The 14,060-nt window shown below is 39.1% G+C and overlaps 1 pseudogene; it reads right to left on the bottom strand.

Annotated features, from left to right (window-relative positions):
* Window positions 1-11,367: 11,367 nt before the first annotated feature.
* LOC147422111 (uncharacterized) lies at window positions 11,368-13,094 on the bottom strand (annotated as a pseudogene).
* Window positions 13,095-14,060: the final 966 nt, after the last annotated feature.

The raw sequence follows: 14,060 nt of genomic DNA, 5'->3' as shown, positions 1-14,060 counted from the left end.
AAGCCACACAAGCGAAAGAAACGCACGACAAGAAACTGAAGGACAAAGACATCAAGGAAGGAGAGCTTGTGCTAAGGTATGACAATCGACTTGACAATCGTTTTGATGCCAAGTTTGAAACTAGATGGCAAGGGCCATACATAGTCAAGAAGGCTTTCAATTCTAGTTACTATCAGCTTATGGACTTGAATGGTAAAGAGCACTCCAGGAAGGTAAACGGGTATCGCTTGAACCCCTATTTGAGTCGCCTTCTACCAAAGGATCTACCAAAGATCTGTCCAAAGGCCGCTGTCTCATGTAAGTATTGTTACATGAAGCATGAGTGTAACTCCAGCCAAAATTTTGAGGGGCCAAACAATGAAGATCTCATCAAGGACTCTGAAGCACTCTCTTTGGAAAAGATGCTCTATGATGGTACATGAATATACCATCATCCAGGGGGAGGGCTAATGATAGCCGTTTTTTCAGCTCTTTGTAATTGCCACAGTGAGTTACCTCACCCTACCAAAATCACCCAAACACTGTGGCTATCCCTACCATTTCACTGTACATAGGCGTGCGTGAGTCACGGGACTTTTCCCATATCTTCTTAAAAACCCTCAGCTAGCTAGTCACTGGGCTAGGTGAGCCAAAAATAAATAAAAAAAATAAAAAAATAAAAGTATATTATGGCCTCTTTGTGTGTAAATATTTCATTGTATATATGGCCTAAATATAGGGATTTTTTATAATTATTTTGGTATTTTATTTAAATATTTCTACTTAGGTGTGTGTTTTATTAAACCTATGTACACCTTCTTTCATCCTCTTACACCATAATTATATATATATATATTTTGCCAATATGTACATACTCTAACCTCATATTTTTCCTTTATACAAATCACTCCTACATTTTCACCCTCACCCTCGTGAAAACAAAAAATTGATTTCTACTCATTGGTTACTTTTATTATATTATTTACTTGCATACCTTTTCCTCTTTCACCCAAAATAATTCAAGGAGGGACCATATCATATGATTCCAATATCTTTCCATATCCATAACTCCTCCATATTTTTATTATTATTTTTACTCATTATTCTAACACCATGTGCTCATTGAGCTAAAGTCCATGAATAGTCCATACACTAGTCCCACCATGTATATATTTCTTTATTCACCAATAATCCTCCTCCATGCATGTGTCAAGGGCAACTTGGATGCTTTGTATTATGATATGACAAAGGAGGGGCTCACTCTTGGATGCATTGTACAAATTCAACAAAGGAGGGGTCCACTAAAAGACTTTTGCAAGCATAAAAACAGGCTTTTTGGTGAGAATTTTGGCACCTATCTCCACTCCGAATTTGGAGCAGTGGTCAAAAGAGAAAATGTAGCCCACGCTCTGAATAATCACCTCAAATTTTTTCATGATTTTTGGAGCTACCAGCGGTGAGCTATGATTTTTTGAGTGGACCCCAGTCTGCCCACTTTTTTCACAAGTAGCCCATAGTCTTCTCTCACCTCTTTCCACACTTCTACACACACACACACACACACACACACACACACACATTTCTCTCAATCCCTCACTCAAACCTGCACCTTCAATGGTTTCTCTCACCTTCTTCACCATTAACCTCCCCACTTACTCCCATAGCTCTCATATGAGCTCTCCATGTACATACACCATCTCTATGCCTCTCTCTATTATCTCCAAAGTACAATTCCATCTTACTCCTTATATATATACATAAATTCAGCATGTGTACCATGCTTAACCTCTGCAAATCAAAAGATCTCATCAACGGAATTACCATTTTCATCACGATGATCAACCTTGGCAGCGGCGGCGTAAAGAAGCGAAGAAGAAGAAGAAGACCAGCGGTTATTTTTTCCACAATCTACACAAGGGTGAGTTCAAGCTTCTTCAAAGCTTCACCATCTCAATGATTCTCTTTTAATTCACCCCTCTTCCTTCATCAAATCAAATCACTCTACCCATTGTAAATGTAACATTAACTTTCTAGTGATTACTAACGACTAACATGCTAACACAAAATAGCATTGACCTAACCATAAAAGACACCTCACCTCAAGACATGTGTATAGTAACACACACTCTCTCTCTCTCTTTCTCTCTCCTTACTGACTTTCACCTTATTTACCATCAATAATGCTCTCTTTTGAGCCCACACCCATGACTCAAGCAGACAAAGAAGGCCCGCAATGTTTTGATATTCAAAAAATTCATAATCCTGATTTGTTAGCTTGTAAATTAGGATTTCCAATAATCTTTATGAGGGGTCTCCAACCTATAAATAGGCCCCTCTCCTTCTTGTAAAACAACCTCCAACATCTCACATAGCACCCCAACACTCTATGCGTGAGGAGAGACTTAGGTGTAGCAACCACTTGTGAGCTTCACTCTTGGTGTGAGAGAAGCCTTCAAGCTACACATTGCAAGTGAGAGAGCGTGAGTTCCACAAATCTCAAAACCACTATTTTACATGCTCCTTCATCATCAATAAATTGAGGTTTGGTGCATCAAAGGCGTGATTCGACGTTTAAATCTTCGTCCTTCCATTTGTGCAATACGGTTTGGTAAATTCAAGGTGACTTGTGTATTTTGAGTTTTATCGGTTGATCTTGATTTGAGAAAGTGTTTAGTGTGTTTTCCATTGCCAGTTTTGTGTCCATTGTAAGAGGGTATTGTGGTGAGAGGTCTCCCACACCCTAAGACAGTGTGTGTGTGTTTTGGCAATGATTAGCAATCACTAAGCATTGAGTGAGTTTTGTACAAGTTCTACGATAGCATCATAACGAACCATGTCCATTTGCAAGTCACAAATAAGGTATTACGCAAGATCCTTCCCTCTCTCTCTTCCCTTGCTCTAGCTCTCTCTGGTCCATTTCATGTGTGTCTTGGTGTGAGGTTGTTTGTGTGTGTTGTGTGGTGCATCTTCTTGGTTGTGCCAAAATCTCTCTTGCGTCCTAGTTCGCATACCATAACTAGGTGGTGCCCCTATCTTGTTTTGGTTTGGCTGTGGGTTTGTTGTTGTGTTGTGCTTGTGGTTGCCCCAGCCCCAATTGAGCAGCACGGGAGCCTTGAGGGGTGTTTAGAGGTCGCCTCTCTTGTTGCCCGCCCCGGACCGCCTCACTAGAAACTTGGTACTCCAATCACCAAAGCACAAGAACGGTAGAAATCTTCTGAAAACTGCTAGAAGCCTGACATGAAAAGCTAAAAACCTCTCCAAAACTATTAATAACCTTCCAAGCAATGTTGAAAACTAGAATCACCGCTAGAAACCTCCTAAGCACTATTGATAACCATTTAATTGCTACTTGAAACCACCTAGTCAAAGCTAGAAACCATATGTCACATTGCTAGAAACCGCATTATTATACAACTACCAATCATCTACTTAGTGCAACAAACCACATAGTTGCAGCTAGAAACCTATCAACAAGTAGTACAAACCTCCCAATAACTACTAGAAATCCCTACTTGGTGTTAGAAACTAGAAACAAGTCAAGCACTACCAACAAATGCTAATAGAAACTTGTCACTGAGAAACACCTACTCAATGCTATAAACCCAATAGTCCAATCACCAAAGGAAAATAGTGCTAGAAACCTCTTGAGAACTGCTAGAAACCTGACAAGAAAATCTAGAAACCTTCTACAGAGTGGTGATAACCTTCCAAGCAGTCCTACAACTAGAATTCATTGCTAGAAACCTCCTAAGCACTATTGATAACCATTTAAATTTCTACTTCAAACCACGTAGTCAAATCTTGAAACCATATGTTGCATTGCTAGAAACCACCTTGTCATAGAACTACCAATCATCTACTGAGTGCAACAAACCACATAGTCACAGCTAGAAACCTATCAACAAGCACTACAAACCTCAGAATAACTACTAGAAAGCCCCTACTTAGTGCTAGAAACCAGAAACAAGTCAGGCACTACCAACAAACACTCTTATAAACTTGTCGAGGAATACCAAGAAACACCTACTTAGTGCTAGAAATTGGGTAGTCCAATCCCCAAAGCACAACATTGCTAGAAACCTACTAAGAACTGCTAGAAACCTAACAAGAAAAGCTAAAACCTCTTGAGAACTGCTAATAACCTTCCAAGCAGTGCTGGAAAATTAGAATTTACCGCTAGAAACCTCCTAAGCACTATTGATAACCATTTAATTTCTACTTCAAACCACATAGTCAAAGCTAGAAAATATATGTCAAATTGCTAGAAACCACCTTGTCATTGAACTACCAATCATCAAGTCTGCAAAAAACCACATAGTTGCAGCTAGAAACCTATCAACAAGCAGTATAAACATCCCAATAACTACTAGAAAGCCCCTACTTAGTGCTAGAAACCAAAAACAAATCAAGCACTACCAACAAACATTCATACAAAGTTGTCAAGAAATACCAAGCAACACCTACTCAGTGCTAGAAATTGGGTAGTCCAATCACCAAAGCACAATAGTGCTAGAAACCTCCTAAGAACGCTAGAAACCTCATAAGAACGCTAGAAACCTAACAAGTAAAGCTAAAAACCTCTTGAGAGCTTCTAATAACCTTCCAAGAAGTGCTGGAAAATTAGAATCTACCACTAGAAACCTCCTAAGCACTATTGATAACCATTTAATTGCTACTTGAAACCACCTTGTCAAAGCTAGAAACTATATGTAGTATTGATAGAAACCACCTTGTCATAGAACTACCAATCAACTACTCAAGGCAAAAAACCACATAATCGCAGCTAGAGACCTATCAACAAGTCTTACAAACCTTGGAATAACCACTAGAGATAACCTACTTAGTGTTAAAAACCAAAAGCAAGTCAAGCACTACCGACAAACACTCGTACAAACCTCTCTAGGATTAGTGAGAAACACCTACTCAGGGCTAGAGACCCGGTATTTCAATCACCAAAGCACAAAAATGCCAGAAACCTCCTCAGACCTGGTAGAAAATTGAGAAGAAAAGCTAGAAACCTCTTGCAGACTGCTAATATCCTTCCAAGCAATGCTGGAAACCTAGAATTTACCGCTAGAAACCTCCTAAGCACTATTGATAACCATTTAATTTCTACTTGAAACCACCTAGTAAAAGCTAGAAACTATATGTCACATTGCCAGAAACGACCTTGTCATAGATCTACCAATCATCTACTTAGTGCAACAAACACTACAAACCTCCCAAGAACTACTACAAAGCACCTACTTAGTTCTAGAAACCTGAAGCAATTAAAGCACTACTAAGAAACACTTGTACAAATCTGTCAAGGATTACTGAGAAACACCTACTCATTGCTAGAAATTGGTAGTTGAATCACCAAAGCATAACAGTGCTAGAAACCTCCCAAAAACTGCTAGAAACGTGACAAGGAAAGCTAAAAACCTCTCAAGAACCTTCCTTGCAGTGTTGGAAAACTAAAATCCTGGAAAACTAGAATTTACCACTAGAAGCAATATTGATAACCATATTATTGCTACTTAAAAACACCTAGTAAAAGCTAGAAACAATATGCCACATTGCTAGAAACCATCTTGTCATAGAACTACTAGTCATCTACTCAGTGCAACAAACCACATAGTTGTAGCTAAAAGCCTATAACCAAGCACTACAAACCTCCCAATAACTACTAGAAAGAACCTACTTAGTGCTAGAAACCAGAAACAAGTCAAGCACTACCAAAAAACACTCATACAAACCTGTGAAGGATTACTGAGAAACACCTACTCAGTGCTAGAAACGGGTGGTCCAATCACCAAAGCACAACAATACTAGAAACCTCCCGCGAACTGCTAGAACTTACTTGACAAAAAAAGCTAGAAACCTCTTGAGAACTACTAATAACCTTCCAATCAGTGTTGGAAAACTAGAATCTATGCTAGAAACTTCCTAAGCGATACTGATAACCATTTATTTGCTACTTGAAACCACATAGTCAAAGCTAGAAACCATATGTCACATTGCTAGAAACCACCTTGTCATAGAAATATCAATTATCTACTCAGTGCAACAAAGCACATAGTTGCAACTAGAAACCTATCAACAAACAGTAAAAACCTCCCAATAACTACTAGAAAGCCCCTCCTTAGTGCTAGAAACCAGAAACAATTCAAGAATTACCAACAAACACTCGTAAGAACCTGTCAACAATTATTAAGAAACACCTACTCAGTGCTACAAACTCGGTAGTCCAATCACCAAAGCACAACAGTGCTACAAAGCATCAGAGAACTGCTAGAAACCTCACAAAAAAAGCTATAAACCTCTTGAGAATTACTAATAACCTTCCAAGCAATGCTGAAAAATTAGAATCTACCCTTACAAACCTCCCAGGAACTATTGATAACTATTTTATTGCTACTTGAAACCACCTAGTCAAAGCAACAAACCATATGTCACATTGCTAGAAACCAGCTTGTCATAGAACTACCAACCATATACTGAGTGCAACAAACCACATAGTCACAGCTAAAAACATGTCAACAAGGAGTAAAACCTCCCAGTAAGTATTATAAAGACCCTACTTAGTTCTAGGAACTAGAAACAAGTCAAACACTACCAGCAAACATTCATACAAACCTGTCAAGATTATTGACAAACACCTACTCAATGTTAGAAGCCCGGTAGTCCAATCACCAAAGCATAACAGTCTTAGAAACCTACAAAGAACTGCTAGAAACCTGAGAACAAAAGCTAAAACCTCTTGAGAACTGCTAATAACCTTCCAAGTAGAGCTGAAAAATTAGAATCTACCACTAGAAACTTCCTAAGCACCATTGATAACCATTTAAGTACTACTTGAAACCACCTAGTCCAAGCTAGAAACCATATGTAACATTGCTAGAAACCACCTTCTCATAGAACTACCAATCATCTACTCAATGCAAAAAACCACATAGTTACATTTAGAAACCTATTAACAAGCAGGACAAACCTCCCAATAACTACTAGAAAGCACCTACTTAATTCTAGAAACTAGAAGCAAGTCAAGCACTACCAAAAAACGCTCGTACAAACCTCTCAAGGATTACTGGGAAACACCTACGTGCTAGAAACCTGGTAGTCCAATCACCAAATCATAATAGTGCTAGAAACCTCTCGAGAACTGCTAGAAACCTGACAACAAAAGCTAGAAACCTCTTGAGGACTTCTAATAACCTTCCAAGTAGTTCTTGAAAGCTAGAATTTACCGCTAGAAACCTTCTAAGAACTAGTAATAACCTCCTAATAACTACTAAAAAACCCCTCCTTAGTGCTAGAGGCCAGGAAAAAGTCAAGCACTACCAACAAACACTCGTACAAACCTTTCAAGGATTACTGAGAAACACCTACTGAGTGCTAGAAACTCGGTAGTCTAATCATCAAAGCACGCGAGTGCTAGAAACCTCCCGAGAACTGCTAGAAACTTGCCAAGAAAAGCTAGAAACCTCTAAAGAACTACTAATAACCTTCCAAGCAATGCTGGAAAATTAGAATCTACCACTCTAGAAACCTCCCAAGAACTATTAATAACCATTTTATTGCTACTTGAAACCACCTAGTCAAACTGAGAAACCATATGTCACAAACCACCTTGTCATAGAACTACCAATCATATACTCAGTGCAACAAACCACATAGTCATAGCTAGAAACATATAAACAAGCAATACAAATTTCCCAATAACTACTAGAAAGCCCCTCCATAGTGCTATAAATTGTAAACAAGTCAAGCACTACTAGCAAACACTCATACAAACCTATCAAGGATTACTAAGAAACACCTACTCACTTCTAGAAACTCGTTAGCCCAATCACCAAAGCACAATAGTGCTACAAAGCACTAGAGAACTGCTAGAAACCTGACAAAAAAACCTAGAAACCTCTCGAGGATTTGGTGATTGGAATCGTTACTAAAAACATTACTTAAAAACTTTACTAAGAAACACCTATTCAGTGCTAGAATACAGACCAATCAAATTGGACAAAAAGTGGTTTACAGTTATAGTACTAAGAGCTAACCTTGCACTTATACAAATCCGTGAACAATGTTAGAAATAAGTTGCACCATGTTATATACAATGAAGCAGGGTATGAAAGCACCACAGTAGTAGATCAACACCATAGTGGTGTGCAAGATAGCCAACACTAAAACAATAACATTAATGTTATAAATTGTATTAAGGAGAGAGTAATCTTCTAAATCTATGGTATGTCCAACAAATGAGTAGGATGTTTCACGTAAATGTTTCTTCCCATGCGCTTATGGAAAACATCTTTTTTGCACGGAGAGACCCTTATTTCAGTAGTCCAACATTAAAAAACAATGTCTTTCACTTCATGGGTAAGGGTGCTCCTACACTGCTATCTTTGGCATGTTTCCAATGGAAATGAGCCATCCTCTTCTTCCAGCCTCATGTGATATTTAGCTGAGTAGAAATTCCTCTTGTGAAACCCCAAAACTCTAGAAGCTCTTGCAATGTTAAGCTCTTTTGATGCAGAAGACCCATTTTTGTTCACTAGCATCAGCCTCGGCATCAACATAGCTGATCTTTTCAAGAAGATCTCATAGGAGGATCTTGGTTGATTCACAAATGTTAGGGTGTTTCAAATATTTGAGACAAGTGTTGCATGAACAACTTGCATCTCCCTTGAATCTGTAACGTCCTTCAACAACGGATGTAGTAGGAGTTGATTAAACGCTTCTTCTTTTGGTCTTGAGTTTAGGCCCCTCGTGCACGTATCAAAACTATGTGCCACTTCATTGCAGATCTTGCACCTTTTTTTCTCATTGATATCATTGTTTTCTGTGGAACAAAGTTTTTCACTTAGTTTGTCCCTCTCTCGTTGTTTTTGTTTACGCTCAGCCTCGTATTGCCTTATGATGTCCCTTGTTTGATCTTTGCGTGAGTTGCATGGAAGTTCTTATGCTGCAATTCTTCATATTACATTGTACCAACTCTGCACACAACTTCTAAATGGTTGGAAACTATGCAGACAGTTGTAGATGGTTGACAGAAGCTTCTTCAACATCAACCTCGAGCTATGCAGCCACTTGCAAATCGTAAGTAGAAACTTCTTCAACACCTGCCTCTAGCTATGCACACACTTGGAGATGAAGGGAATCATCTTCTTTAGCACCTACCTCTAGAGAAATGAAGGTTTACTAAAGTTGAAGGAGAAGGAGCTACATTCAAGACTGACTATCTTGCAGTGTCCTATCTCTAGCGGAACAAAGTAGTAGAGGAATTACACACACACACACAAACATAGAGAGAGGGAGACGAGTTGCTACTCTATGGGCTCCAAGAATCTTGTGGTTGACTACCCATGTTCCTGGGTCGTTACACACTCATAAATTTTTTAGCCCATTTTTTTCGAAGAAAATGTTCTCCCAAAAAATTTAGTTTTTCAGTGCTAGAAACCTATGTCCAAGACAATTCTTTTCAATCCACGCTACCATGCATCGGCCCTTATATATTCATCTACACCGAAATCTATTTAGTCACCTAGGAAATCCACGATACATATGCTCTCTCTAGACATTTCATTTTGATATTTTGATTTGTGTGTTCTATGTACACGGTGACCACATGAATTTTGCATGGCATTATGGTGGCCGTGTGACTTGATTATGTGATTGGAGGTTTGTCATGTGGTATGATATGCTATCATATTGCTACTTTTTTTGGAATCTAGTTTGGTTTTGAGGTTTCTTGAGTTGATTTGCTAAGTTACATTGAGACTATAGTATGGATGTTGTTTTGTATTCTTCAGAATATGATGTTCAATCAAAACTAATCTTTTAAAAAGTTACATTTCAAGTTAACCCCACAAATGTGCATGAGCATACATTCCACAAGCAAAGACATGCATGTATGTAACATTTGATTGTTTGGTGATTGAAGGATTGCACAACTGAATGTAGACTTTCTCATGGCATACTAATATTTGAAGATATGATTAGTGTAATCTGAGCATTAGAAATATAAAAAATAATGTTTCAATTCCAAAAGCTCAAAAAAAGCTCGCAAGTATAAAATACTCTTAATAATCCACCTAAAGCTTACAAAGCGAAGGAAAAATTTATCAAAAGTGTTAAATATAAATCCCCCCAAAAATTTGAAACAAGACATAGTTGAGTAGCTACTTCTTCAAATGTAACTAAGAAGCTTGAAGTATTCCAATATTTCACCCAAAATTTTAATCATTCAACTATATTGTTAAGCTTCCTCCCTAGAAAGAAAATGTCTTCTTAGATACATATAAGAGTAAGAAGGAATCCTAAGAAGGAAGTTTTGAAACTAATATAGTTCATCTTGTTCAACTATTAGTCTCAAGCCTAGTCAAATGAACAATCTACAGGTGGAGAATCTTTGGTACTTGTCGAAGTCGTCTCACACTTTGCTTATCATTGAAGAGGGTAGGGATGGAGGTCAAAAGCTAGCTCCATTTTTTAAAATTGTTGATTGCGAACCTTTCTCGAATAAAAAAACTAGATAAAAGCAGCTTATGCCTTACTACATGCTTTGCTTTCTTCTTCTTCTTCTTGGAATTTTTTTTGGATCTAGGGGGGCGGGTTGGGGGGGGTCAAGCATAGCAATTCAAATCCTCATTGCTGCATTGGTTTCCGCTCTTCTCTCTTGATATATAATAATATAGAAAATGTACTAGTTGATTTATCTCATAAAGCACCAAGTCAAGATATCAAATGTGATGTCTTGAAAATTCATTTTGGTGCTAGCTAATTTTTGTGGTTATGTCATTATATATTCTAAGAGTGGATAGTATAGCAACCCTTTATTTTATTAGAGAACCAGTCCCCCTTCTCTCTATATGTTCTATACTAATAAGGAAAAAGTAGCGATTAAGGCAATTTTTACTATTCCCATTGTGACTTGTACTTGGGTCTCAATGTATAGTCTAGTCTTATAGACTTAAACAAAATTATACCATTCTATTGCCAAGAAAAGAGAAATTTATTTGAATGCATCCAAGAAGGAAAACAAATCCTACTTCAAAAGATTGGATGCACATGCATCCCCATAGATAGCTAACTTAGCCTCCACATACAATCTAAATATTAAGAAGAGTTTCTACTCAAGTGAGTACTCGAGTGGGTCCAAGAAGTCTGATTCATATTAACTATATCCTAACAAGATCCTAACATGTACAAAATCTTTGCTAACTTAAGATTCTTGTATTAGGAATCAACCAAGTATAAAATTGGAAATTTCAGCTACGCTAAAGAAGATGGAAGCATTAAGAGGTTGAAACTATAAACTCTTTATTTGGTTAGAGTTTTTAAATAGTCATGTTGCCTTTGGCTTTGAGTGGCTACATGCTCATTAGAACGCAAACACAATGGTTGCTAGGTGAGATGGATGTTAGTACATTGAGCTTCAATTGATGATATCAATGCTATGGATGTTATCCTTATGAGTGCTCAGATCAAGTGCATGACCGCTTGATGAATGATTTTAAACGATAGGAGGAGAGGGGTAGACAAGGGGAAAAGCATAAATAGGGGTAGGCTCCACGTAGGTGGGTAGTGGGGGAGACTTGTAGGTAGGATAAGGCTCGACATAAGTGGGTGAGGGGACTTGTAGACAGGGGAAGGATTCTCATAAGTGGATGGTGGAGGGGACTTGTAGGTGGCTGAGGGGTCGGCATAAGGTGGGGGTTGGGTGACTTGTAAATGGGAGATATCTCATAGTAAGGGGGTGGTGATGGTGACTTGTAAACGGGAGAACTAGTCTCCCTTCTATCTATATCTTCTATACTAATAAGGAAAAATTAGCGATAAGACAGTTTTTCCTATTAGGAAAGATATTCCCATTGTGACTTGTACTTGGGTCTCAATGTATACTCTAGTCATATAGACTCAAACAAAATTATACCATTCTATTGCTAAGGAAATAGAATTTTTTTTGAATGTATCCAAGAAGGAAAACAAATCCTACTTCAAGAAATTGGATGTTCATGCATTCGATGAGTCCAATAAGTGTGATACATATTAACTATATCCTAATATGTACAAAATATTTGCTGATTAAGATTCTTGTATTAAGATTCAACCAAATACAAATTTGAGCTATGCTAAAGAAGATCCAAGCATTGAAAGGTTGAAAATATAAATTCTTTATTTGGTAAGAGATTTTAAAGAATCATGTAGGCTTTGTCTTTAAATGGTTACATGCTCATTAGAACTCAAACACCATGGTTTCTAGGTGAGATGGATGTTAGTACATTCAGATTCAATTGACAATATCAACGCTATGGATGTTATCCTTATGAGTGGTGGCATCACGTGCATGAATGATTTCAAACAAAAGGAGGAGAGGGTTAGACAGGGGGAGAAGCGTAAATAGGGGAAGGCTCCACATAGGTAGGTGGTGGGGGAAACTTGTATGTGGGAGAAGGCTCGACGTTAGTCGGCGGCGGAGGGGACTTGTAAACAGGGTAAGGCTCCTCATAAGTGGGTGGTAGAGGGGACTTGTAGATAGGGGAAGGATTCTCATAAGTGGGCGGTTGAGGGGACTTGTAGATAGGGGAGGGATCCTCATAAGTGGGTGGTGCAGGGGACTTGTAGGTGGGTGAGGGGCCAGCATAAGGTGGGGGTGACTTGTAAATGGGAGATGGATCATAGTAAGAAGGGGCTGGTGGTGACTTGTAAACAGGAGATGGCTCGTAGTACGAGGGGGGTGGCAGAGACTTGTAGATAGGAGAGGGGTCATAGTAAGGAGGGGGTGGTGGTGACTTGTAGGAGACAGGTGAGGGTGTGTAGTAGGGAGGGGGTGGGGGGGACTTGTAGTAGATAGGAGAGGAGGTGTAGTAGGAAGGGGTGGTGGAGACTTGTAGATGGGGGAGGGATCACCGGGTAGTAGGTGGGAGGGGGAGGATACTTGTAGTAGACAGGGGAAGGCTTGTAGTAATGTGGCTTGTAGTAGGGCTTGGGCTTTGAGTAGTAGTAGGTCTTGGGATTGGGCTTGGGCGTGTACTAGTCGGGTTTGGTAGGTGGTGGCGAGGGTGTCTTATAGAGGAAAGGAGAGGCGGCCTTCTTCTTGGGGTAGTAGCTGTAGCTATCGTCCTCCTCATCTTTCACGGGAGGGTAGTAGTTGGCCTGCATGCTAAGGAAGGTGGAGGCCAAGAAGCCAGGAACATGAGGAGAGGGTGAAGGAGTCGGAAACCCATCATTGTCAGCAAGCAGTGAGCAGCAGCTAGTGGGGGGTGGAGTAGCGAGGAGAGCTTTCTGCGTCCCTCCTTTTATACTACTATGCTACATTCAACCTTTTGTCTAGCCTCACTATGTGGGAATAAACATGACTAGAGATGGGGCCACGGGCTAGAAAGCAAGAAGAAATGATAGTGGAACAATTGGAATTACAAGACAATAGTAGGCACTAAAAACCATCGGAGTTTCTTGGCCTTTCCCATGTTAGGCATGTCAGGGAATCATATGCAATGTGGACAGTCCATCATGGACTCAAAGCTCATTAAGCACTCTCAAAAGTGCTGACATACATGAGGACCAAAGCATAGCAAGTAAAATACCTTTTCTCAATAGATCTTGACCTACAATCCCATCATGAATTTTTATGTAGATGTCAACATCTTGCATTATTCCATATGGTTTCAAGGCTCAAGCATGACTTAGAGTGAAGGCATCTAGAGAGGGCCCTAACTTTCTAGGGCCATTTTGATTGCAACGAGAATTCAAATGCTTCTGCGACTAATAAAGTCTCTGACCGACTCTCCTTCCTCTCGTTGGGATTTTTGGAGCTGAGATGCTACATCCCAAAGTATGTATTATTTCAAGAACAAACTCCTAAGAGTAGGGTAAATTGTTTTTCCCTCCACCCTTAGGGTTCTATACCAATCCTCAGCCTTCCCACTTAAGATTAGGTTTAAAAATTACTCTTATGTAGGTCATTGTGTTCTCCTAGAGAATTTCATATTTGTTCAAACACTTCGATATGCTTTCTCACATCCCCATCACTAAATTTTTATGTGAGCTTGGCTATTTGTACTGCCTTAATTCTAGGGTCTCTATCAGGCATGTTA

Source organism: Adiantum capillus-veneris, chromosome 27 (assembly GCF_014529385.1).
Source record: "Adiantum capillus-veneris isolate H3 chromosome 27, ASM1452938v2, whole genome shotgun sequence".
Lineage (NCBI taxonomy): Eukaryota > Viridiplantae > Streptophyta > Polypodiopsida > Polypodiales > Pteridaceae > Adiantum > Adiantum capillus-veneris.
Note: the sequence above shows the minus strand (reverse complement) of the source record. Positions and strands in the feature narration are given on the sequence as shown.